At 41.8% G+C, this 24,440-nt stretch overlaps 1 pseudogene; it reads right to left on the reverse strand.

Annotated features, from left to right (window-relative positions):
- Positions 1–5,218: 5,218 nt before the first annotated feature.
- LOC116874930 overlaps positions 5,219–24,440 on the reverse strand; it is a 36,251-nt pseudogene continuing 17,029 nt past the window's right edge.

The raw sequence follows: 24,440 nt of genomic DNA on the forward strand, positions 1-24,440 counted from the left end.
CTGGGGAGTCTGGATGTGGTCCCCCTGGGCGGCCGGCCCCTCTCTGGGGCACACTGAATCTCTCCCCAGCTTTGGGCTCTCATCTCAGATGCCGTGCGTTTCCTGCGGGTACCTGGATGTTGGTGGGAACACAGCTTGTTCTTGAAAGTGGAAATTCTTCTCCTGGTTCTTCCCAGGGAACGTGTCTGTGCCCTGAGGGTGGGATGTTGCTTCTTGGCCCCTGGCCGTCCTGCTGAGCCCACCACCTGTCCCCAGCATGGGGGGCTGGCCACTCAGCCTCTGCCTGCTGTCCTCAGCCCTCGCTGCGGCTCCCCCCAAACACACACTTCTCACCTATAAACCCCAAGTCACAAGTGGACGTTGGGGTTTCTCGCCCACAATGTGGCCTTGGAGAAGGAGGACTTGGGGAGCAACCCTGCTGTGATCTCAGGGACTCTCTGCATCACCTGCTGGCTTGTCCTACTCCCTCCCTGCACTCAGTGTCTAAAGCAGACCTGGGGTTCGAGTACCTCACTTCATCATGTTCTTTTCTCCTGTCCCTTCTCCTGAGCCCGGGGACTGTGTCCTGCCGCTGACCGCCGTGGGGGTGTGTTCTTCACCGCTCCCCTGTCTCAGAACCCCAATTCCCATCATCCTGCATGGATTCTGTTGTGCACCTTCAGGAAACTTCCATTGCTCCCCGTCTCTCCATGCCGTAGCTTCCATCTCGAGTCCGGTTTTCCTCCCCAGGATTTGTAATGTACGGGGGTTTGACTCCGTCCATGTGAGAAAGCATTCTTCCCATTTTCTTTCTTTCTTTACTATTTTTTTTTTTGTTTCTGCTTTTATTGCTATCTGTAAGAGCTCTTCTCTGTTCTCGGTGGACTCCACAGAAAGCTTGTTCACGTCGTTCAGTGAAGAACGAGCTGCTGCCCACTGGCTCTCTTACTCCGTTAGAGATGTTTGCGATTTCCATTTTCCTGCTAGCCTGCAAGCCTATAAGCTCTCCCATCCCCCAAAGCCACACTGCTCTTGCTCTGTCATCCTCAGAAAACTGCCCTGTTTGCATTTCATCAGAAAATCCATTCTTCGCCTTTCTTTCTGGAGCCTGGCCGCTAACCCTTCTTCCTGCTTCTTTCTTCTTTTGTTGGTTGCAGGGGAGTTTTTGAGAAAACGCTCCTTATCACCATGAAAAACAACAGCAAAACACACCTCTCTATAATATCCAGATTATAAAGTCAAGTATCCTGATGTTTTTCTCTATTCCTAAAATATGTTTCCTTTCTATGTATTAGAATCATTGATTTTGGTTGGGGAGGGGCTAGGCAGTATAACTTCAAAGAAACAGTGAGGCATTATCTTGGATCCGTTGACGTAAGGGATAGTTTGTTTCATAATTAACTTCCTGGTGAGACGGGACAGAATACATGGACTCAAAATGTACCAGTTTGGCATGTGGGTTATTTTGAGCTAAAGGCAATTTTCCGTGGCCCAAGAGACTCATGACGAGGTTGTTTTTGTTGCTGCTTTCCCCCCTTTTTTATTTCTTAAGATTTTGTTTATTTATTTGACAAAGAAAGAGGGGGAGAGAGAGAGCGAGCGAGCAGTGGGAGAGAGAGCACAAGCAAGGGGAAGGGCAGAGGGAGAGGGAGAAGCAGGCTCCCCACTGAGCAGGGAGCCTGATGCAGAACTCGATCTCAGGACCCTGGGTTCATGACCTAAGCCAAAGGCAGAGGCTTAACCCACTGAGCCACCCAGGAGCCCTGAGGTTGCTTGTTTTATTTTTTTGTTTTTGTTTTACTTCTCCCTTAACTGCCTAAAAACTTTAAAGATATAAATAGGAAGCCTGTACCAGAAAGACAGCTATTAGCGGATAAATCATTTTATATCAGAAAGACTGAGCTTTCTGATAATGCCACATGTGTACCTGGTCAAGATTTGCTCCTCCCTCTACCTGTGAATCGTCTTCCTCCCCTCTGAAGCCTCAGACCCCTAACCCCTCCTCCTTAGTTCAGGACGGCATATATGCCCCAATCGCCTGACTGTCTGGGAGTCTCAGAACTTTGGCCGTCCCCCATACATACAACATACAATTACGTTTGCTTTTTTCCCCCTCCTGTTAACCTGTCTTGTGTCAATTTAATTATTAGACCAGCCAGAGAAGCTAGCAGGGAAGAAGGGAAACATTTTTTCCCCCTATAGCAGACTGCCTACTGTTATTTCTGTTAGTTACTGTATCATAGTATTTAAGATACATCATCTCTTTTTGCGTCAGTAATCTTAACTCCTCAGTTTATACAGCTACTGGGTCACTAATATTTTCTATGGAGTTCATTTCTTTTTGTTTTTTAAGGGAATTTGGCTCTTCACCCAATGTGGGCCTCAAACTCACAAACCCAGGATCAAGAGTCGCATTCTCCACCGAATGAGTCCGCCAGACATCTCGAGGTCCCTTTCTTCGTTCTTCTCGTACAGTCATCTTCATGAATCTAATTTCTGAGGGCTTTTTGGAAATTTCCTTTAAAGTTTTAAATCTCCTTGCTGATTGTCTATCTACTAATTCTGTCAATTACTGAGTGGGAGAATTCCTTTATTCGTTTATATTATTTTTTGCCACATGTGTTGTTAGGTGCGTACACACTAAGGATTGTGCTATTGTCTTGGAGAACTGACCTGGCCCCTCTGTCCATTATCTTCCTCCCTCATAAATTTTCTTGTCTGTTATTAATGCAGCTAGTCAAGCTTTGTTTTGGCATTTTTTTTTGCCTGTTTTATCTTCTTTTATCTATTTATTTAAATTCACCTATGTCTTTGTATTAGTGTGGACAGTTTGGTTTGGTCCTTTCTATCCAATCCACTTAGGCTTTGTCTTTTAGCTGGGGCATTTGGAAAGTTCACATTTAATGTGATTACTGATATATTTCTGTTCAAATCTGCCCTCTTTCTTACTTTCTCTATTTTTTCATCTGTAATTCTTTCTCTTCCTTTTCTATCTTTTTACTACGATTTTATTTTTTCTCTCCTATAGAATTATTTATGCTTTTTTCAAAATAATGTTAGTGTATTTTTCTGTTTTGTTTCTTAGTGACTGATATACCCTATTGATATGCACTCACACAAAGAAGTCGCTGGCTATCCCTGGGAAGGCAGGTGTATATGTGAGCATATGTTGGGCAGTTAGTGGGGAGAAGAGGAAAGACATTTACATAATGGCAACTAAGAGCCAGATACTTTCCATCTATTCTGAAAGTGCTATCATCACTATTTTCAAATGATTTTACCCTTCATCAGATGCTCATCATTTTGAGGTTATTAAGTACTTTCTGAATTGAATGTCTCTGAAGCTGATTTGACAGTTTCTGATAAAAAATATATTAATATATATTTTATAATATATTCCAATGTATTCCTCATCCTTTAACCACACTGATTTGAAATATTATGGTAAAAGCTTACCACAAATTTAACATCAGATCACTCATTTTAAATATGGTACTTGAACTTTCGAGAGTGCTAATAACATTTGAAATACTGTCATTTTCAAACAGTTTTAAAATTTCAACTGTTTTTCAAGAATTTTCCCTTGGCAAACTTCTAAATGCCTGTTGGTTTCCAATAAAAGGAAATGCTAAATGACAATCCAGAATTCATTTTGATCATATGTTCAGGTGAAATGAAAGATGAGTTTTTTAATGACATAATTAATAAATGCCATTGTGCCAGGGTAAACATCTATGTTCCTTAATATTTAATTAATATTTAAAAAAAATTATAAAAAATGAAAGCAATGATTGTCTGAGATGATAGTAAGAGGTTCCTCAAAGTTGACTCATCATTAAAAAGAGAGACAGAGATACCTCATGTCAAGACTATGTTCTTAGAGTTCCTGGAACCCTGAAAGAGTACAACCACATTAAAGTGAGTACTCCTGGTATCCACATACAGGAGGAGAGTTTGTTTTTTGAATGGTAACAGGGGAAGTCTTAAGTGATCATACTGTTCAAACTTGGTTCTGTCTTCTCCAATTTATCTACCTAAAGCCTGTTAAAAGGGAAGCTTCTTAAATCACTACATTCTGTGGGGAAGCAATAATTGAGTTCTGCACAACACATATGTCACCTGATAAATGTCTTAGTGCCTGAAATTAGTGCAGACAAATGCCAGGTAAGATGACAAACATAGTGGATGCTTTATTTTATTTCCATAGGTGCATGTTTTAGTGGACCCCAACACTAAAATTATTGCCTCAACTCCCACTATTTAAAAAAAAAATTGTGGGGTTATCTGAGGTTTTATTTGCAGAAGTAGAAAATGAATATGGAAGAGGAAGGTATTTTCTCCTATTTTGGCCAAAAGCTCACACTGCATCATTTGTGGTTTTGGGGTAGGTATTGGAAATATTCCTACCACAGGAGGAAATATCTGCTTATATTGGTCAGTTGTTCCAAAATCTACCTTAAGAAATATGAACTTGATTCTCCCCTATAACGGCTGTGAATATCCCTTCTCAGAGACATTTTACAAATGCCTGAGTGGATTTTTGACAGTTAAGAATTAACTAATAACAATATATTTACATTAATTGTTTACATGTGGGTTATTCCCTTGTGATCAATCTACAAACACTTCTTTTCACTCCCAGCACAGTCTGGTCTAATGGAAAAAGAGAAGAGCTGGGAATGGGGAGATGGTAAAGTGGATTCTACAGTGCTTGCCATGCAGACAATGATCAACACAGGTTAAATGGCATTGCCATCCCTGTTACGCATGTCTCCTGAGTGTCTTTGGGCAAGCTGCTAGGAAACTCTTATATATTAAACTGGCCTGTCTACATTCTGGGGTTACAGTAATAATAAATGAAGATAAAGAGAATTAAAAATGCTTTGAAAAGTGGAAATTGACAATTCAAGTTAAGACATTGCCATTATCCCCCAACAAGCTTCTAGAGTGCCATCAACATTAGCTGGTACATTAACCTGGAATGCAATGTGGTTTTATCATTTACTGAAGGAGATTTAATAAAGTCAGGAAAGTCCGCTGTATGTGCTGGGGATATAATCCTCACTAATCCACGCTAATAATCCATGCTTTCTCCATTTGGGGTTTTTTGAATGCTAACTTGACTTCCACCAATATGGACAACTGCCCACAGGCTGAGTTGGGTCTTTTGTCTCCGTAGTTATCCTGGCCTGGTGTAGAAGTGTGCTCCCACACTGGCTCCAGGAAGCCACTCAGAGGATTACCTGAAGATTGTATCAACACTCAGGTTGGCCGTAGCTAATCTGATAGAAGTATCCACACAGGTAATGTGTTCCAAACAACCCTGTTTGTCCACCCAAATAAACCAGCTCTACACAGATCTTCAAGTGATTTTCTTATTGTAAACCATTCAAGATCTTGTACACACTCTGAACGCAGTACAGGAATGGAAGCAATAATTGTGGTCAATAATGGTGTTACTCTCTAATAAGGTTTAACCCACTAGCCTTATTTGTATACATCCAAACACTGTGATTGGAGCATCTTTCCCATAATTCCAGAAACCACCACTCTGCCATCATAAGCTATGAGGCATGTTCAGGTCAATGCATCTGCAGCAGCCTTTGGCATCAAACCACTGGGATATCTACTACTCCCCAAGCACAACACCTATCCTCTCACCACGCCCACACACAAACAGGGCCAGAATGGCTATAGACATTCAGAAGTTTTGTGGGCTGGTAGACAATCTTCAGGGGAGCCGTCTCCCCCAGGCTCTGGTCCTCATACTGACACCACCCCAACACACTAGCACCAGATGAGAGAGTGTTGGAAGATGCTGTTTAAGACCGAGTAAGAACCATGAGCCATCCAGGTGCTGCATTCATCAGCTTCTCAGGTGGGAATCCAGATCAGCAAGTGGTTGAAGATGTGCCCTAGATTCAGCCTTCACTGGTGTGGTCTGCTCCATTGGAGACATAGAGATGGAGCCCTCAGGGACCAGCTCCAGCTGGCCATCACAGTGTGAGTGTAGGGCTAGCTCACCTGTAATGTCTCATGGGTAGCACACCAGGAATCTCACAAGAATGTGATAGTCACCTTCTCACAACTTAGATTGATATCAGTGTTCTGGGCTAGTTTCTCCAGGGTATGTAGTGTTTAGCTCGGAAGTGCTAAGCCAGGAGCTACCTGAAACTTTTTCTTCCCATAGGTCTGCTTTGATCGTTGCCAATAGCTGGAAAGCTTCTGTGCCAAGGGGACGATATATTGGAGGTAAAGGATGTCCTCTCAGGGCAGGAGGTCATCCAGGAAGTGGTCACCAATGTGGGAGAATAGCCACTCACATGCCTCCTGAGCACCTCTTCCTCCTGCAGATGCCAAGGGTTTTTGGCATCTGGAACTCTGGTCAGGGCCCGAACCAAGGAGGAGGCAACTCTCCTGATGTTAAACCATCCATCCAGCACTGTTGAATTTGCACTTAATTTAAAGCCTTGAGAAACTGGATCTCAACCCAGAGCTGTAAAGAATTAACTTCTGCATCTACCTACTAATCAGCAGAGACTGACATAGTCTTCACCAAGAGGTAGGGTTTCTCCATGGGTGATGATGGCTGTTCCAGCCTCTTCTCTCAGTCTCTTAACTCCCACTTTCATGACTATATTATGGCAACTGTAGAAACACTTTTAAAAATTATAAAAAGTGAAGAATTAAGCCAATGAACACTTAGCAAAACTATAGTTAAAAAAGGGGCAGTTACCCTTTCTCCTCTGTAACTACCTTGTGTAGAAGGAGGGGTAATGCTACTTAAAAAGCACACATACCTCTTATACCAAATTATTTATACAGAAATTCTTAAAGCATGGCAAGTCTCTATTGTTTTACATAACTAATTTTGAGACCAAAGAAGCAAAATATGATCTAGAGAGCATTGGGGCTTTAATTATGTGTCTGCTGTTGAAGAGCTTGGGGATGCTGAATATATTGTTGAGTTTTTCTGACTTTCATTACTTCAATTTTAAAATTAGACCATGAGAGGTGATAGAGTGAGACTCATCCAGACTGAATCCTTCATACAAATCAATGACAAAATCTGGACTAATTATGGGTAGCCACCTGAAAGTATAGGACAATGAATAGAATCAGGAGATGGATGACTAGTGCACATTTAGAACAGAGAGGTGAAGATAAGTTCCTTTTTAAGGGCATGCATCTCTGAGCTAAGTGAAGTTGACATTGTTGTAAGTTGGCAAGAGAACTAGTAGGTGGTAAGTATGTGGTCAGATGTACAGTGGTCTTGGAGAACTGATGCTGGAGAATCTAAGAGTGCTGGAGGGACTTCTGAAGTCCTATGAGTGAAAGATACAGAGTGAGGATGCCCATATCACTGATCACAGATAAATGCATGTGTGGAAGACAAAAGCAGGCCAACTGAGGGCAGATCTAAATTGGGACTGGAGCTGCCACCCAGCTTTTCAGCCCAAGTCAAGCCAGGGTCATTACTTGTTACAACAAAAGACAGTGTGTATAAGGGAAAAAATAGCAGAAGACAGGATCCTCATGATTTACCATTCACAATGTCTGAGATAGAATCTAAAATTGTATGGCATACAAAGAAATAAGAAAATACAGTGTATTTGCCATAGATAATAAAATGTGCCAAAACTCAGTGCAACATAACCCAGATATTGAAACTAGGATATTAAAAAATGATATTAAAGAGGTCATTATAGTTACACTAAAGTAAAACAGAATGTGTTTTCAATGAAGATATAAGAAATCTCAACAGAGTAATGGAACTGAAAACTTGTAACATTTGAATTTTTTAGAAAAACATACAAGAGGTGGACTTAACAGCAAAAGGGAGATGATGGAGAAAAGAATAAATGAACTTGAGAACAGATCAAATAGGTGGATAGAAATTTTCAAAAGTAAGCAATAGGAAGAAAAATAAAGATTTAAATATATATATATAAATGTAACACTGGGGACCTGTTAGCTTATATGAAGTGGTCAAATATACATGTAGATAGAATTACCAGGCAGAAGAAAAAATGGATTGGAATAGTCTTTGGAAGAAGTAGTAGCCAAAATTTTCCCTAATCTGATGAAAGACAGAAACCCACAAATACAATAGCCTCCACAAGAGATGTACCTTCTCTTCTGTCAAAAATCTGGGTTATAAACTATATCCAAACACCATGAACAAATCAGGGATCACACCTATTCCCATCTGGGCCTCATCCTTGGGAAGACAGATGTCCAGTGCACCCTGCTCTGGGGTACCGCCCTCTGGAAGCCCAACAAGAAGCCCAAGTAACTGCTTCTTGGCAGATTACAGACTCAAGTTTTGGTTAGGTTCCATGAGTCTGTCAAAAACCATGCACATCCCCTCAGCTACCCTGTTGCAAATGTCTGAAATGCTATCTCTTAGGGACAAAAAAGCCCCAAATGCTGAACTCATCTCTTTGGGCTCTGGAACATCGCTCCACAGCTTTCCACTGTCAAGTACTCTCCAGATGCCCTTTCTTTACATATTTCTTGCATGTTTTCTTTTATATCTTTCATAATTTTAAATGTACCAATTCATTATAGCTTTCAATTTTTCTATTATCTAATATGCTAAATGTCACAATTTTGTTTCAGATAGATTTCCTTCCTTCCTTCCTTCCTTCCTTCCTTCCTTCCTTCCTTCCTTTCTCTCTCTCTCTCTCTCTCTCTTTCTTTCTTTCTTCCCCCAGAAGAGTTGTTGTCAGTAGGGAAATCATCCTAGGTACCATTAGAAGGTCAGTTTGGTCCTGAATAGCAGTCTAAATTTGATCCTTATTTCTATGACCTTCCAGAAGAGTACTTGGTCATTAGAAATACCTACCATCTTTACACCCCATACAAGCACATTTATACCGTACTATCTGAAAAAAAAGTCTCCTCATTTTTACTCTTATTATAATTTTCTTTACATTTGTGTTTATTGAAACTGAATACTTATTTGTATTTCCTAAAATTTAATATTTTAATTAATGAATTATTAATTTAAAAATCATTTTCTTCTTACTAGGCAACATGTTCTCATGCAACTTCGTTCTTGAATTGTTCTTTCAAAAATTATAAATTGTCTTTCTTAATTTTGTCTGAAAATATTTGTAATATTTTGGGTTTTGAATAATTACATATTGGATCATGGTTGGGAATTATATTCTCCTGGTATACTGCAGATGCGCTAAATTGTTAAATGGTTTACTAATACATTCTCTCCTCTATTATTTACGTGAAACCTTTGCCAGTCAAGATCAGCTTCATTTAGATATTCTGTCTTCTTCTCTGGTTGTCTTATAACTTCTTCACCCTCCTCCCCACCTGGGTTTATGTGTCTTTTAATTTTAATGTGTCTGGAATGTTTTTAAAATTTATTTCTCTTGCTTGAAACATAATGTATTTCATGTTGTTGTTACTTCATTTATGCTGTCTCTCGTTCATGCTTTCTATGGTTCATTTATCGTGAAGTGTCCTTGCATCTTGAGACCCTGATGCTTCTGGCTCCTGTCCCTGTCAACATCCTACCAGGAGGACTAGGAGTCACCTTGCAAATTTACTGCTCTTGTTTTAAATCCCCTCTCCATGAAAGCCACTAGGAAATTCCTTTTTTGTTTCTGTTATACCTTTGTTTTTTAGTGTGCTCCCTGCCTCCCACCATATTTCTAGATTTTGGAGTAGGAGAATTTCTTTATTTCTTAGTCTAGCTATTTCTGAAATTAGAAAATAGAAACTGTTTTGTTTTTCATTAAAAGGAAAAAAGATGGTAAAGATGTGGATGCCTGGAGCATTCGTGTCTTCTTTGATGGATAAGTACTATTATTCATCAATCAGAGTTAGATAGCTCGATAAATGGAATGACTGTTAAGTTGACAGCTATATTATTGGGTGGAGGGAACATGGCACGAGGACTAGATTGGACATATCAGGCAGAATGTGCAACATGACGAATTGTACTGAGTTGGAAAATGAGGCAATTTTGCAAGGAAAGATGGACAGGTGTTTCATTATCGTGGGCTGGGGTTTATAATCGGTTTATGCATGATGCGTTAGGCAATGCTGCTGTAACACGAACGGCCCTGAAATCTAAGCATCAGTGATGTAAATAACAGATTACCTCATAGCAAGTTTTATTAGCAAGTAAGATACTTCTGAATGACTGCTGTCTACGTGGTTAATGACAGGCAGTCTCTTTCCATGTGCCACTCTAGTGTCTTAAATACATTGCCTCTAAGGTCTCCAAAAAAGTTTAAGAGAGAAACTAAAGAACATGTTTTCTGTTTTTATAAAGCCCAAGTCCAGAAAGTGCGTCTATCTTATATCCCTTTGTCCAGAATTCACTTACTTCCATGATCTCAACCTAGCTACAAGGAAAGCTGGAAATTTCTGTGCATCCAGGAGGAAGAAAACACATGGAGAATACTTAGCACTGTGTCAGCCAAGAAACTCTGTGCCAAGAAACTCTGGAAATGGAATGGGTGTAGAGAAAATCCAGTCTCCGGTGGGTCTCAGGCAGGTTACACTTAAGAAGGAATGTATATGAAGATTCAGAATCTGAAAATCTATGTTTGTAATATTATCTTGGAAACTTCATATCAATTTTGCAATGTTGATTTAGATCAGAGCTGGACATATATTATCCTACAGGCCAGATCTCACTGGCAGATCATCATAGTATGATCCTTCTGTTAAACTTTCTTTCACATATTTAAAGGGATAAGATATGTTAAAGAAATAATATGCAAACCAAAACACCTGAATTATTTACTATCTGGGCCTTTATACAAAAATGACTGATAAGGCCAAGCACCCTCTGGTTACGAAATCCTGAATTTTTTAAAATAGACAAGTCTGAAGATTATATAGACATCCTTGGAATAGAAATGTTGAGAAATTATTATGCTATATCAATGGATCCAATTTAGAGAGTAGAGGAAAAGTAAGGGAGAACCACAGCACTGATGTTCACCAATGTTCATGAAGGAGGAAGCCGAGGGTCTGACGAAGGTGACAAGGGTAACGGTGTTGTCAGAGATCCCATGGAAGAGAAGAGAAACAGAAGATTCCAAGACAGAAGACATGTGTCATCAAAGCCGTGAGCTGGCTCAGCTCAGCACCTTGCATTTCCTTCCTGCCAAGAAGACTAATGTGGCTTCACATTTTCAGTGATAAATCAAATATACCCAAAGAACAAAATAAGTAAGAATCTTTATGGCTTATTTATTGTCCTATCCCTAGCACTGCACCCAACTCTTGTGAAGCACAAAAGAAAAACTGTGTTGGCTGAGTATATAGATGAATGACCTGTAGTCAATTAATATCAAGGTATTGTTTTTCGATAAAAAAAACAATTTGTTCATGTTCCTATTTGATGTTTAGCAAAATAAGTGACATTTACAATGCTCAATAACTCTTAGTCCTTGTAAGCCAACAGTAGTGGGTTTTCTATCTTTATTGATTTCCTCATTTACATTTCGTATGCAAGGACCATGGGGGTTGAGTGGAGATGTATCTACGACTGTTGTTATTGGAATTATCATCTTGGCTGTTTGTATGCCCTACAGATCTGGTAATTCTCTGGGAAGGAAGTTCTTGGCAAATCCATGGTTTTGGATCCTTGTTGACTTCAGTCTCTCTGGTATACAGAGTTACTTAAGAATCTGCCCTATTTAGTTTGATTTATTAACCACATCGAGGTACCACCTTACTCCAGTTAGAACGGCCAAAATTAGCAAGACAGGAAACAACATGTGTTGGAGAGGATGTGGAGAAAGGGGAACCCTCTTACACTGTTGGTGGGAATGCAAGTTGGTGCAGCCACTTTGGAAAACAGTGTGGATCTTCTTTAAGAAATTAAAAATAGAGCTTCCCTATGACCCTGCAATTGCACTACTGAGTATTTACCACAAAGATACAGATGAAATGAAAAGAAGGGCCATCTGTACCCCAATGTTTATAGCAGCAATGGCCACAATAGCCAAAATGTGGAAAGAGCCAAAATGCCCTTCAAGAGATGAATGTTTATAGCAGCAATGGCCACAGTCGCCAAACTGTGGAAGGACCTGAGATGCCCTTCAATGGATGAATGGATAAGGAAGATGAGGTCCATGTACACTATGGAGTATTATGCCTCCATCAGAAAGGATGAATACCCAACTTTTGTAGCAACGTGGACGGGACTGGACAAGATGATGTTGAGTGAAATAAGTCAAGCAGAGAGAGTCAAGTATCATATGGTTTCACTTACTTGTGGAGCATAAGGAATAACACGGAGGACACTGGGAGATGGAGAGGAGAAGGCAGTTGGGGGAAATCAGAGTGGGAGATGAACCATGAGAGACTGTGGACTCAGAAACAAACTGAGAGTTTTGGAGGAGAGGGGGTGGGGGGTTGGGTGAGCCTGGTGGTGGGTATAAAGGAGGGTACGTATGGCATGGAGCACTGGGTGTGGTGCATAAACAATGAATTCTGGTACACTGAAAATAAATAAAAAGGAAAAAAAAAACACAACTGTGCCTAACATCGAGTATAGGGACCTATACAATTTAGCAAAATGTACATGTTTAATGACCTAAAATACTGAAATATAAAATTGTAATTAATCCACCTTATATAAATCACAATTGATAATCAAAATGTCATATTTGCCACTTAAGGCTGAAATTGTAATTTTACCATCCGTTCTTTGCCAAAGATGTTAAACATGGCTAAAATTGTTTTTTCTTGACATATTAGGCTCAAATATTCCACTCACATCAACTTGCCAAAATATTCATGCTTTTAAAAAATACTTTACACTTGCACTTAGTGGAAGATGGTAGATAATTAAAAGACACTTTAACATTCCAGAGCACATCATAGGAATCTTTCATTTCACCTCTCCAGTCAGTTTAAAGTTCAAAATTTAGTGTCTGCTGACTGACCCAGAGTTGGGGGAGATACGGGAACTCACAGTCGTTACATTGTAACAAAAATAGCGACACACACTAACCGAAGAGTTCAGTGATTTGTTCTGTGCATGGGGCAGCAACCCTAACAGTATAGCTGTGCTGCCATCACCACAAACCCTAAGAAAATTTGGTCAAATCTGTGTTATGGGCCCCTTACCACACATACTCTCAGCTCTCCAGACTCAAGGAACCACACACGGGCTAGCTCTGGACCACACGGTTGATATCATTTGAATAAAGTTAGCAGACAAGCCTTTTGCTGATATTCCAACTCAAGAACTAGAACAAGGAGAAGCTGGAAGCAGCTCTTTCACAAACGCCTTTGCTGTAGATTAGAAATGTTGGATGCTTGTTAAAAACTTCAGAAAAACCCACATTCTCCAGTGGAATTAGAGAAGATTTTCTGAGTTAATTTCTTCTTATTACAGTTACCACAAGCAGCATATAAAGTAGACATGCAGGTACCAAAAATGCAATCTGTCATCGAGGCACTATGCCTTGAAACTTTAAAGGGATGGCTTTGAGCAGAGTAAAGAATTCCGACTCTGTGGAAAGTAGTGAATAATGCCATGGAATCTGTAAATAACTCTTCTCCCATAACTACAGTTTTGCATAAAAGTAGGCAAATTGCATTCCAAATTTTTTCCTAAATGGATGGAAAGTATAACTAAAGTTATGTAGTTTTAACAAATAACATCCCCTGTGACTAAGATGTGTGCCATTTTGAGCATCTCAGCGTGGGCTGACAGTAAAGTTTTAAGAGAAAAGACTCCCTAACGTATAAACAGTGGTGTGACTTTTTTAAATGAGCTTGTCATGGCAAATCTATCTGTTGCAGGATAATGTCGGATGATTGGGAAGCTAAGACCAAAATGCACAAAGACTGTGTTGCAACTTTCTCAAAAATATTATTTGGAAATAACATTATATAAAAAACCAGTAGCTTCCAGCCTTACTGAATAGATGTGTCAGTCACAGTGAGAGCTGCTGAGGGCTGGGTCCACTCTGAGTCCTGAGGGGTTGGGAGGGCACCACCCTACCTCGAGGTGGAGGCCTGTGGGGAAAAGCATCATCAAGGGAATTCACTAAGGTCAGTGTGTCCCAGGGCAGCATGGAAAGGGACCCTGAAAGCATGCCACTTAATTACTTTCTGTCTTGTTATGAGGAAAGGACACACCTTCAGCTTATCCTGCATTTAACACAGAACGCGGTGTGCAAAAGGCCTGCTGACTCTGACTCAGTCTGCAGTATGGGCTCCCTGACCACAGAAGCTGATATATCACATTCCTGTGGCTCTTTTCCCAAAGCTGTGAGAGAAAGGCAGAGTCTGGTGTCTCCCATGGGGAATCTCTAGCCAGGGGACCAGTTGCAATGCTTGCTCGTTCTGTGTCCTTGGTCAAATCCCTCAACTTGGCCCACCTGTAGAATGGGAGTAAGGGTAGTGCCTACCTTGGTCAAATCCCTCAACTTGGCCCACCTGTAGAATGGGAGTAAGGGTAGTGCCTACCTCCCGGGCTTGTTGGAGAAGTCTATTAAGGTAATTTATGTAACTCCAGTTAGAGCAGAGCCTGAAAGATAGCACAGGCTCCTCAGCCCATATGTGTTTGACAAAAAAACTAAAGAGGCACCATGAGAAGTCACTGGGATTTTTCTCTGTTAAACACCCCCTGGGATATATACCTTGTCCCTTGTCAATACCAGATAGAAAGATCTCTCAGTACCAAGGAGCAACAGGACCAGATATCCACGACGAGACCGAGGTTTGTCGTCTGTCTTTGGACTGCTCATTCTGACAGTGTCTTTCCCAGCATAATCCTCTTCTGACTCACCGAAGACACCGAAGACGAAGACGCACCAAATGCTATGTTTATGTATCTAATTCCACTGTAAAGAGAAGCAACAATGTTATTAGTATGAGAGAGAGTTAAATTATATACTAAGTTCATGCAACAAGACATGAGACGTATGTATATAAAAAGAAACTGTCCCCCCAGCTGCAGGAAAAGCCCTCCATGCTGTTCAATCCTGAATGGCTCCTGGATGACTCCTGTGTTCCCATTCTTCTGATATGTTCCTTGGGTTGCCTGGTACTTGGAGATGTGGACGTGCAACTTGAAGGCTGATGTGGAAGCATCTGGAGAAGAACGGGAAAGCAGAAGGCATCCTCTTGCCTGCATTGACCTGAAAATGGGGCTGGGAGTGGGAGACAGGTGCAGAGGAGACGGGGCACATGGGCTCTGGCAGTGATGGCAAGGACAGGGTGTACTCTCTACTCTGATCTATTCTGATCTAGTCTAGTCTAAGTCATACCTTAGAATGAGGGTCACAAGCCACTAAATTAATTTCAAAACCCATGATGGGTCATCATGTGCAGTTTGAAAGCATGAATCTTGAGTACTTTGGTCACCTGTCACCTCATTCTGCAGTCTTGCATTTCCCCGCTAGCTAGGGTTTACCCACGACAAATGCACCAAACCATTACGCCGTGAGATTGAATACTTCTTCTTCCAATGACCCGTCTGGCCCCAATCAGTAAGAACTTTCCTAATCTTCTGCTTCAGTGGAAGTATAATCCTCTGATTGGTCAGTCACAATTTTCTATGTGGGGAACTCTGCTTGTTTCCATCTGAAACTATGTTCATGCAGATTCTCTGAAGCCTGGACGCATGGCCCCATGTGAACGCCAGATTAATTTCCCCTTTTAAAGCAATAATGGTGGTCGCTAAAGCAGATGTTACTTCATGAGCTCTTCCCGTCTTTCTTCCCATATCAGTTGTACGTTTTTAGCCTCTCATGATTCTATCCGTTTGCGGCTTCAACTCCCGCTTGTGAAATGAACGAATGCAGTGCATTTTAGAAAGATGGACATAAAGATTTATGAGTTAAAATATGTAAAACACAGAAAGGGGATGTTTAGGAAATCATAAGAACTACGTAAGTGTTAAGCTTTGTTGCTAGATGTTAGGTTTTGTTATTAGGAGAGCAGAACGGGCCATCCTAAGTAGGCCTCTCTGGCATGAGGATTATGTTTCCCAAGAGCTGACATAGTAGAAACTCAGAGGTCAGCTGAAGTCTTGGGAGAAGGGGTCTTCCCTGGGCTCTCCTGCTCCCTCCTCCCTCCCCATCCCCCACCACCTGTTCCTCTCCCCCAGCCCTGGCCTTGAACCTGCCTTGGTCACTGATCTCCCTCCACCTCCAGGAGCATTCGTAGCATGTCTGTTTTCTGCGGCTTCATCTGCTCCTTAAACATGCACAGGTTACACTGGAAAACTCCTGGAGCCCCTCAAGACGGTCTCTTCATCAGAGACCTGCAGGCCCCGCTGAGGGGAAGCTGTTTTCCCACAGAAGTGGCCACCACCCTGGAGCTTGGGCCACAGCGGACAGTCTTCTTCCCAGAGGAGCACCCGCCTGGGTTCCCTCTGTTCTGCCTTCTCTGCCCAAGAGGGTTGACACTGAATACAAGTGCTGATTTAGGTTCTGTTGGTGTAAGGGAGGAAACGGCTGCAAAGAGCAGGTTCAGCAGGAACGCCTGAGAAGCTTCCCGACTCTCCCTCCTCACCTCTGTCCTTCCCATCACAGCTCTTCTCCAGATTGCACTGTTTCCCCTGAAAACAGATTCCTGCTGGCATCCTCCTGTCCTCTCATGTCCCCTCGCTGCCATTTCGGTCCCTCGCACCTGTTGGAGTCGAGTCCCTCCGTCACTCATAAGGTGGAATTCGCCCTTTCTCTCAGGTCTTGCTCTTGGTTCCCCAACTACCATCTTTGCCTTCAAAACACAGATCCCTCCCAGTGACCCCAGGCTGAGAGGCAGGGTGTGGGGCAGGTGGAGAGGGCAGGGCGTGGGGAGCGAAGGAAGGAAGTGAAGTCTTTGCCAACTGTGTCCCCGTCACAGAACAGATGGACAAGGAGATGCCACTTAGAGACATGTAACTGCTGTGACAACCCGGTCAAACACAGATCTCGAACCAGGACACCTTTAAACCCGGCAGTCCAAAGACTGGGTAGCTTTCTGCACATCTATCTCCTTGCTCTCCATCCTCAGTACGGCCTTTGTCAGCCTTGGGGTCTGGACTGGGGAGAAAGCCGTCCGCCCACACTTCCTCAGCTTGTTTTCACCAGTTCTTCTTCTCAGAAAGTGACTGTGGCGCTAAGTGCTAATTCTGAATGCCTAAAGGAAGCATTTCTGAAAGAGAACCAAACGATGCTGCCCAGGGGCTCAGCACGTAGCTGGTGAAACCCGGCAGTTTGTAATCAGGTGAGGTCACAGGAGGGGTGTGGCCGGATCTCACAGGTGCTGCATATTCCCTGGGTCTGTATGTGTGAGTATAACATGCTGCTTGTGCTCCCCACTTCTCGACACACCTTCCTGCAACTGCCAGAAAGTTACTATAATCAATTTTCAAATCTAAATGGTGCTCCCCAGTCGTCCAGGGAACAGCCTACTCAATCAAGTTGGTCACAGTCTGTGTACTGAAACCATTGCCCCCGTCCCGGCATAACACTGGTGCTACGTACGATGGCAAAACAGTCCATTTTGTTGCCCACTTTGGTGGCTGTGTGTACCTCACTTTGTCTAGGATTCCGCATAAATTCACATATGTTTTATCAGAAGCTTATACCACAGTTATTGAAACCTGGGGTAGACTTCTGCCGTTCTTCTGCTTTTGTTACAGTGTCAACAGTCTAACAGGGTATTTCTATGTGATGGGACGGCCCTTGTGAGAGGCACCTGGAGAATACATCAAAACTGGGAGCTGAGCATGGTGCACGGGCCAGCAACAGGGAACGTCCTGGAAGAGAAGATGAGAGCTCAATATTCCTAATTCATGGCACATCCAGCCTGACCGTACTTGGGTTCTTAGTATCATTTTATGGGAGAAAAAACAAAAGGAAAAAGAGAAAACCCCTTTTGAGAATTTAAATTTCACAGAGTGTGTATAGTACTTTCATTTTTGTCATTTAAAAGAAGGCATCAGGGTGCTTGGATGGCTTAGTAGATTAGGCATCTGCCTTTGGCTCTGGTCATGATCGCCGGCGTCCTGGGATCAAGTCCCGCATCAGGCTCCCTGCTCAGTGGGGAGTCTGCTTTCCCTCTCCTACTCTCCCTGCTTGAGCTCTCTCTCTCTCTCTCTCCCTCCATTAAATAGATAAATAAAATATTTAAAAAACATTATGCTAAGTGAAATAAGTCAGACAAAAACAAATACTGTACATCCTCATTTGTATATGGAATCAAATTTTTTTTAAAAAAAAGGAAAGTAAAAACCTCAACAGACTCACAGAAAAAGGAGATTTGTGGTTATCAGAGGGAAATGCAGGAAGGTGGTCAAAACACACAGACATCCAGCTGTAAGACAAAGTCCTGGGGGGCAAAGCAGGATGAGACGGCAGAAACTGCCACCGGTGGGGGGTACGTAGGAAAGGAAATAAGAGAGCAGGTCCTTATTGCTCTCATCCCAAGGAGAAATTTTTTTTCCTCTTCTTTTTATTGCATTTCTAGGAGCTGATGGACGCTGCTAAAGTTCGTGTGGTGATCATTTCACAACACAGAGAAACCTACCTTCTTGCTTTATACATCTTAACCATATACAGGGATGGAGGTCAATTATTTCTCAATAAAACTGGGAAAAAGTGAACAGATTAATGATGGCATTGTTATTCAGTTTGAAAAGGAAACCAAGGCCTATGGAGCTTAAGTGATTTTACCAAACTATATACAGGCAATGAAGCCAGTAACAAGACCCAGCTCTGTGCTCCCCACTCTAGCTCCAGTGCTCTAGGCTGTAGCAGGCTCCAATCCCTGGTGTAGATGGGAAACTGAGGCATGGGCAGTTGACAACTGTGGCCCAACAGCTAACAGTCCTAGGGCTGTTAAGTAGAAGAGGGAGGAGTGAGCCCAAGCTGCTGTGTCCACTCTTCTGTTTCAGTTGCTTATGGTTAAATAATGACTCTCGGCCCCTTGTAAGTCTACCTTCCCGCATGTGGTTGGCTGCTATGAAACTGCCCGCTCTATTTGGTTCTTCAGATTTCTGTATGTATTTTATCTTATTTTATTTTTTTTAAAGATTTTATTTATTTATTTGACGGACAGAGATCACAAGTAGGCAGAGAAGCAGGCAGAGAGAGAGAGAGAGGGAAGCAGGCTCCTTGTAGAGCAGAGAGCCCGATGTGGGGCTTGATCACAGGACCCTGAGATCATGACCTGAGCCAAAGGCAGACGCTTAACCCACTGAGCCACCCAGGCGCCCCTCTATATGTATTTTAGAAAAAACTCCTCCAAGTCAATAACTCTCCCATCACAAATTGGATTTAGATTGATTTAATGTAATAATTGTGTTAGAAACTCTATCATACTGGTTTTGAACTTCTCATTTATTAATATTAATTTATACATCTTTAGAATATATTTTTAGAATTTTCTCCATAAAGGTCTTAGCACCGTCTGATTTATTTCTGAGCTTTTATTACTGCGTTGCTAATATTGACTCTTTCTTTTTTCCTGTGATATTTTCAATTTTGTTATCATTGGTGTGAAATGCTGTGTCTTCACTTAATGTACTCTTATTGAATAATCAAAGTGCAAGCAGTGTCTGTGACAAGGAACCACATTACCATTATCAAAGTAAACTCTTCCAGAAGGACATTTCCTTTGTCATCCCAAATGAGATGGTACCACCTTGTCCAGGAAGTCATTTCCAGGTACCAGATGCCACTCTCACCTTCTCACAGTGGGGAGGTCCTACCTCCACTGGGTGGGTCCCGGAATGACAGCTTTGTGAACCCTCTGGTTCCCAGTCGGATGGACATGCACACTTCTCGTCTCCACCTGCTCAGGTCTGAGTCTTGTCCGGGACTCTCCACAGACACCCCAACCTCATCGCATGATGCCTCCATAAATAACTCTTCTGTTCATGACACTGTATTTTCATCTTGATTTAATTTGTAGAATCTTATAAAGACTTTGCCCCCGGTAAGTGGCTCTCTTCAGTAAGGCCCCTTTGGTTCCTTTCTCTACGTGGTGCTTGCACATGCCCATTGGCACTAATTATGGTTCCAGCTTTTGGAAGTACTCCTCAGTTTTCAGAGCTATGAGCAACACTTAGCTCCTCAGATGCACGATTTCCAGCTAAAACTGGTAGTGTATCTTTCTCCTGGTTAAAGGTTTCACTGAATGAACATGGACCATGTAAAAGACAACAAGAAGCATATACATCTACAGGAAACACACATCTGCAGGTCTGCTGACCGTCATCTACCAGCAGAACAGGAATACAAATCTTCCAATACGGAGATTTTCTTATACTTACTGTATATGCAATTGTATCTTTTTGTAAATAATAGTAACATTGTCCTTTCCTTGTTACTCTTTAAGCCCTTCCCCACTCCCTATAATGCACTAATAAGGACTTCTCATTCCATGCTGAGGTGGTATGGTGACAGTGACCTCCTGGTTCCTTCCTAAATTTAATATTTTTGTTGATTTCCTCTACCAGGTTGAGAAGGTTCGTTTGCATTCTTAGTCTGATTTTTTTTTTTGTCATGACTACCTACAGGTTATTGTTGAATGTTATTTTGCTTTTAGAGAAATGATCATATGGCTATTATCACTCAATAAATTATGTAGTGAATTATGTTGACAGGTCCTCTGATGCTGAATCATTCCTGCATCCTTGATATAAACTCTGCTTGTTCATAGTGTATTTTCACATCACTACTGAATTCACATCACATATACTCTATTCGAGCATACATCCTTTACCAAAATTGACTATAATTTCCTTTACTGTTTTTTTTGCGAGTCCAATTTTGCTATCAAGATTATAATTATCTCAAAAATGATTAGATAAGATTTCCATTTTATTTTTTTATATCTATTCCTTGAAATTTGGAAAACCAGCCTGTTTAAAGAAGAAACAGAAACCTCACAAAACACCATAAAAATACTCTGTCTCTGTCCTTCTTGTTTTCTGTCACTCTGCATTTTTCAAGGAATACTGCCCTCTGGTTATCAGTCAGACTTCATCCTAACATGTGTGAAGGGATTTTGCAGACATAATCAGAGGCCTGAATCAGTTGGCCCTAATGAATGGAGATTACTCAGGTGGTCCCGACCTATTCAGGGAAACCCTTTATAAACAGGGCATTTCCTCAAGCTGATGGAGGAAGGTGAAGGGAGAAAGACTTGAGGTGTGTGGGACACTCAGTTTGCCCTTTGGTTTGATGATGGAGGGAGCCTGTGACAAGGAAGGTGGGCTGCCCCTGGGAGCCCAGAGAGACCCAGCTGGCAGCCAGCAAGGAATGGCGACCTCAGACCCACAAGCAGAAGAACTGGTTTCTCCTTCATTCTGAAGGAGCAAGGACAGGCATCCTTCACCACAGCTTCCAGGTGAGGGCCCAGCCAGGCTCATACCTTGAGCTGGGCTGGCGGCACTCTCCACGCAGAAGTCTCCTGAGGCTTCTGAGCTAGAAGGCTTTGAGCTAATAAGCGGGCATTGTTTTAGCTGCTAATTCTATGGTAATTTTGCCCTTGGTAATATAAAACTCCAGGCAGTGACAGGCGAATGTGGGTGTTTGAGGCTTTAACCCCCTTTATATGCGATTGAATTATAAGTTTATTTAGGTATTAGATATGTTACTGAATCCAAATAATTACATTTTATAGACGACTGCCTTTGCAATTTCTGTTTACATAGATATATAATATATCAGGTTGTAAATAAATGTGAGAATATACATAAGGTAGTCAGTATTCTAGAAAAGTATAATTATCCAGATTGATTCAAGAAGATTCCTATAAAATAGAAATAAACTAATAATCATTAAATAAAATATAATGTAATCAGCACACACACATTTTTTAAAAGTTATTACCTCTTTATTGATTTCCTGGGATTTAGCAAAAACGTGGAGGATGGAGCCATGTTTGTCACCACTGCCAGAGAGGGAGGTCACAGAGAGGTGGCAAGGAGGCAGAGCTCAACCCTGAGGTCCCAGAGCAGAGTCAGAGTCATTGGTCTGAAGTCCTGCTCAGCAGACACACACAGGGGGCTGGATGGAGGCAGAAACAATTACAGGTGTGTGTGTGTGTGTGTGTGTGTGTGTGTGTACACAGGGAATATATACATGAGAATATATGTTATGTGTCACAAATTACATACGTAGGGGCCTGGGTGGTTTGGTCATTAAGGGTCTGCCTTTGGCTCAGGTCATGATCTCAGGATCTTGGGATCGAGCCCCACGTTGGGCTCCCTGCTCAGTGGAAAACCTGCTTCTCCCTCTCACACTCCCCCTGCTTGTGCTCCCTCTCTCGCTATCAGATAAATAAAATCTTTAAAAAAACAAAAACAAATTACGTACGTCGCTATAAGTGTGGGTATGTGTGTATGCATGAGATGGAATGCATGCCGCTTTGGTTACATAGACTGACCTAAGGCAAGACAGGTCTGGAAGAAGGACCATGACCTGGATCCTGGTCCCTGATGCCAGAGAGGGAGCCAGGCCTCTTGGGGGAAAGGCACTAGTGTGGGGAAAATGAAAGATAAACACGGAGCATCTTGCAGGATCAGAACAGACATGAGTGCTCCAGAAACAGAAGGATGGAGAACATGTGTCAAAGGGACCCAGGAGCCAACCCGAGAGACCTCCTGGTGACAAAGGATGGAGACATTTGCACAGTAACAGTAACATCATATCCTATTAAAGACCAAGATAGAAACTAAATAGACATGAATTCACATGATTAAAATATATCAATACATGGAAAGGAAAAGGTAAAATCTGCCTCACTGAATAATTCGAAATAAGATGTGTGGATACTGCCTCTGTCTGCAAGGGTGGGCAGCCTGTCAGGAGCAGTCATAAGTGAGCAGCGGGCAGACGCTATGTGGCCAACGGCAAAGGTCAATGTCAGAGGAGCTACCATGTGACTCTCCCGCATCCAGATGTGACAGGACGACAAGGGCGTTTCACGTCTATGGGATTCTTTCAAAAAATAAAAAAACAACCTGTAATTTCAGTCTAATCATGAAAAAAAAATCAGACAAACCCAAAATTGAGGGATTCTACAAAACACCCAACCAGTCAGTACTCCTTAAAACTCTCAAGGGCATGATACACGAGGAGGAACCAAGAACCTCCTTCTGGAGAACATCAAGAAGGCATGAAGACCGGATGTAATATGTAACATGGTATCCCAGATGGTTCTGGGTAGAAAAGGACATTAATGGAAAAAGAAGAATTTGGGGAACTCTGTAATTTAGTTAATAATAAAAAAAAAATCATGACTCATGGTTAGTTCACTTTAGAGATGGGCGTGTGTTGGTGTGGCCATGGGGTCTATGACAGAGCACGTCCGATGATTCGCATGTTGTTACAGTCACAGCTTCCTTTGTTCTTTTATAGCCTCCTGTCGTTCCCACTACTTTCATTCTAATACAGTCTTATTTCAGTTTGTCTGGCTTCAAAGACTGACAGTGTTCTCCTATCTTTTGTTTATGGTGCTGATTTGTCAACACAATTGTCCTTACACTCCCTCTACTGCCATCTACTATGATGCTCAACTCTCATCTTTATCACAAATTTGCACGTGGAATCAGCTGAGCACTTCATCTTATCCCATGGTAAGGACGAGGTGAATTCAAGAATAGGGTGAGGATAAAGAGGGGCTATGCATAGATTTTGGGCGCATTAGTTGGTTAAAAATGACTTCATTTAAAATTAACAAGATTGTTTTAGTCTCACTACGTTGACATTAGTGAAACTATTACCAGACTCCCAAAAAGATATGCCACGTTATTTTATAATTCATTAAATACCCAGACATATTCAGACATATTGGGGGAGAAAGCTGATTCCACATTTGGGGGAGGAAATGCATAAGATGAGTCTAGAACATCTTATCAGGAGGGAAGGAAGCTATCAAAGAAAGCACAGACTTATCAAAAAGATTCAGGAAGACACTATCTGGGACTCACAGTTATTACAGAAGGGAGCATTGGAGAACCAATAAGGATTGATCATAACATCAAAATACTGACACACATTAAATATGTTTAAATCATAGGCTTATGTTCATTCTCCCAAAAAAAGAAAGGGAAGAAGACCACGATTTATTTCCTCTGGATGACAGTAGGAATCTTATTTATTATTCCTTTTTTATTCCTTTTAAAGATTTATTTGTTTATTCATGAGAAAGAGAGAGAGAGAGAGAGAGAGAGAGGGGCAAAGGCGGAGGGTGAAGCAGACTCCTTGTGGAGCAGGAAGCCCGATGTGAGACTCAATCCCAGGACCCTGGAATCATGACCTGAGATGAAGGCAGATGCTTAACTGACTTAGCCACCCACGTGCCCTATTTTATCATATCTATTATTTCTTAAATATTACATAGAAAAACACCAAATATTTATCATAATTTCCTGATACATAGGGAGGCTCAGTTTAACCAAATGATGGGATTAGTATCCCAGGGCTGCTGTAACAATGGGTCACCAAACTAGATTTCTT

This window comes from Lontra canadensis, unplaced genomic scaffold, assembly GCF_010015895.1.
Source record: "Lontra canadensis isolate GAN:19392208 unplaced genomic scaffold, GSC_riverotter_1.0 scaffold39, whole genome shotgun sequence".
Classification (NCBI taxonomy): domain Eukaryota; kingdom Metazoa; phylum Chordata; class Mammalia; order Carnivora; family Mustelidae; genus Lontra; species Lontra canadensis.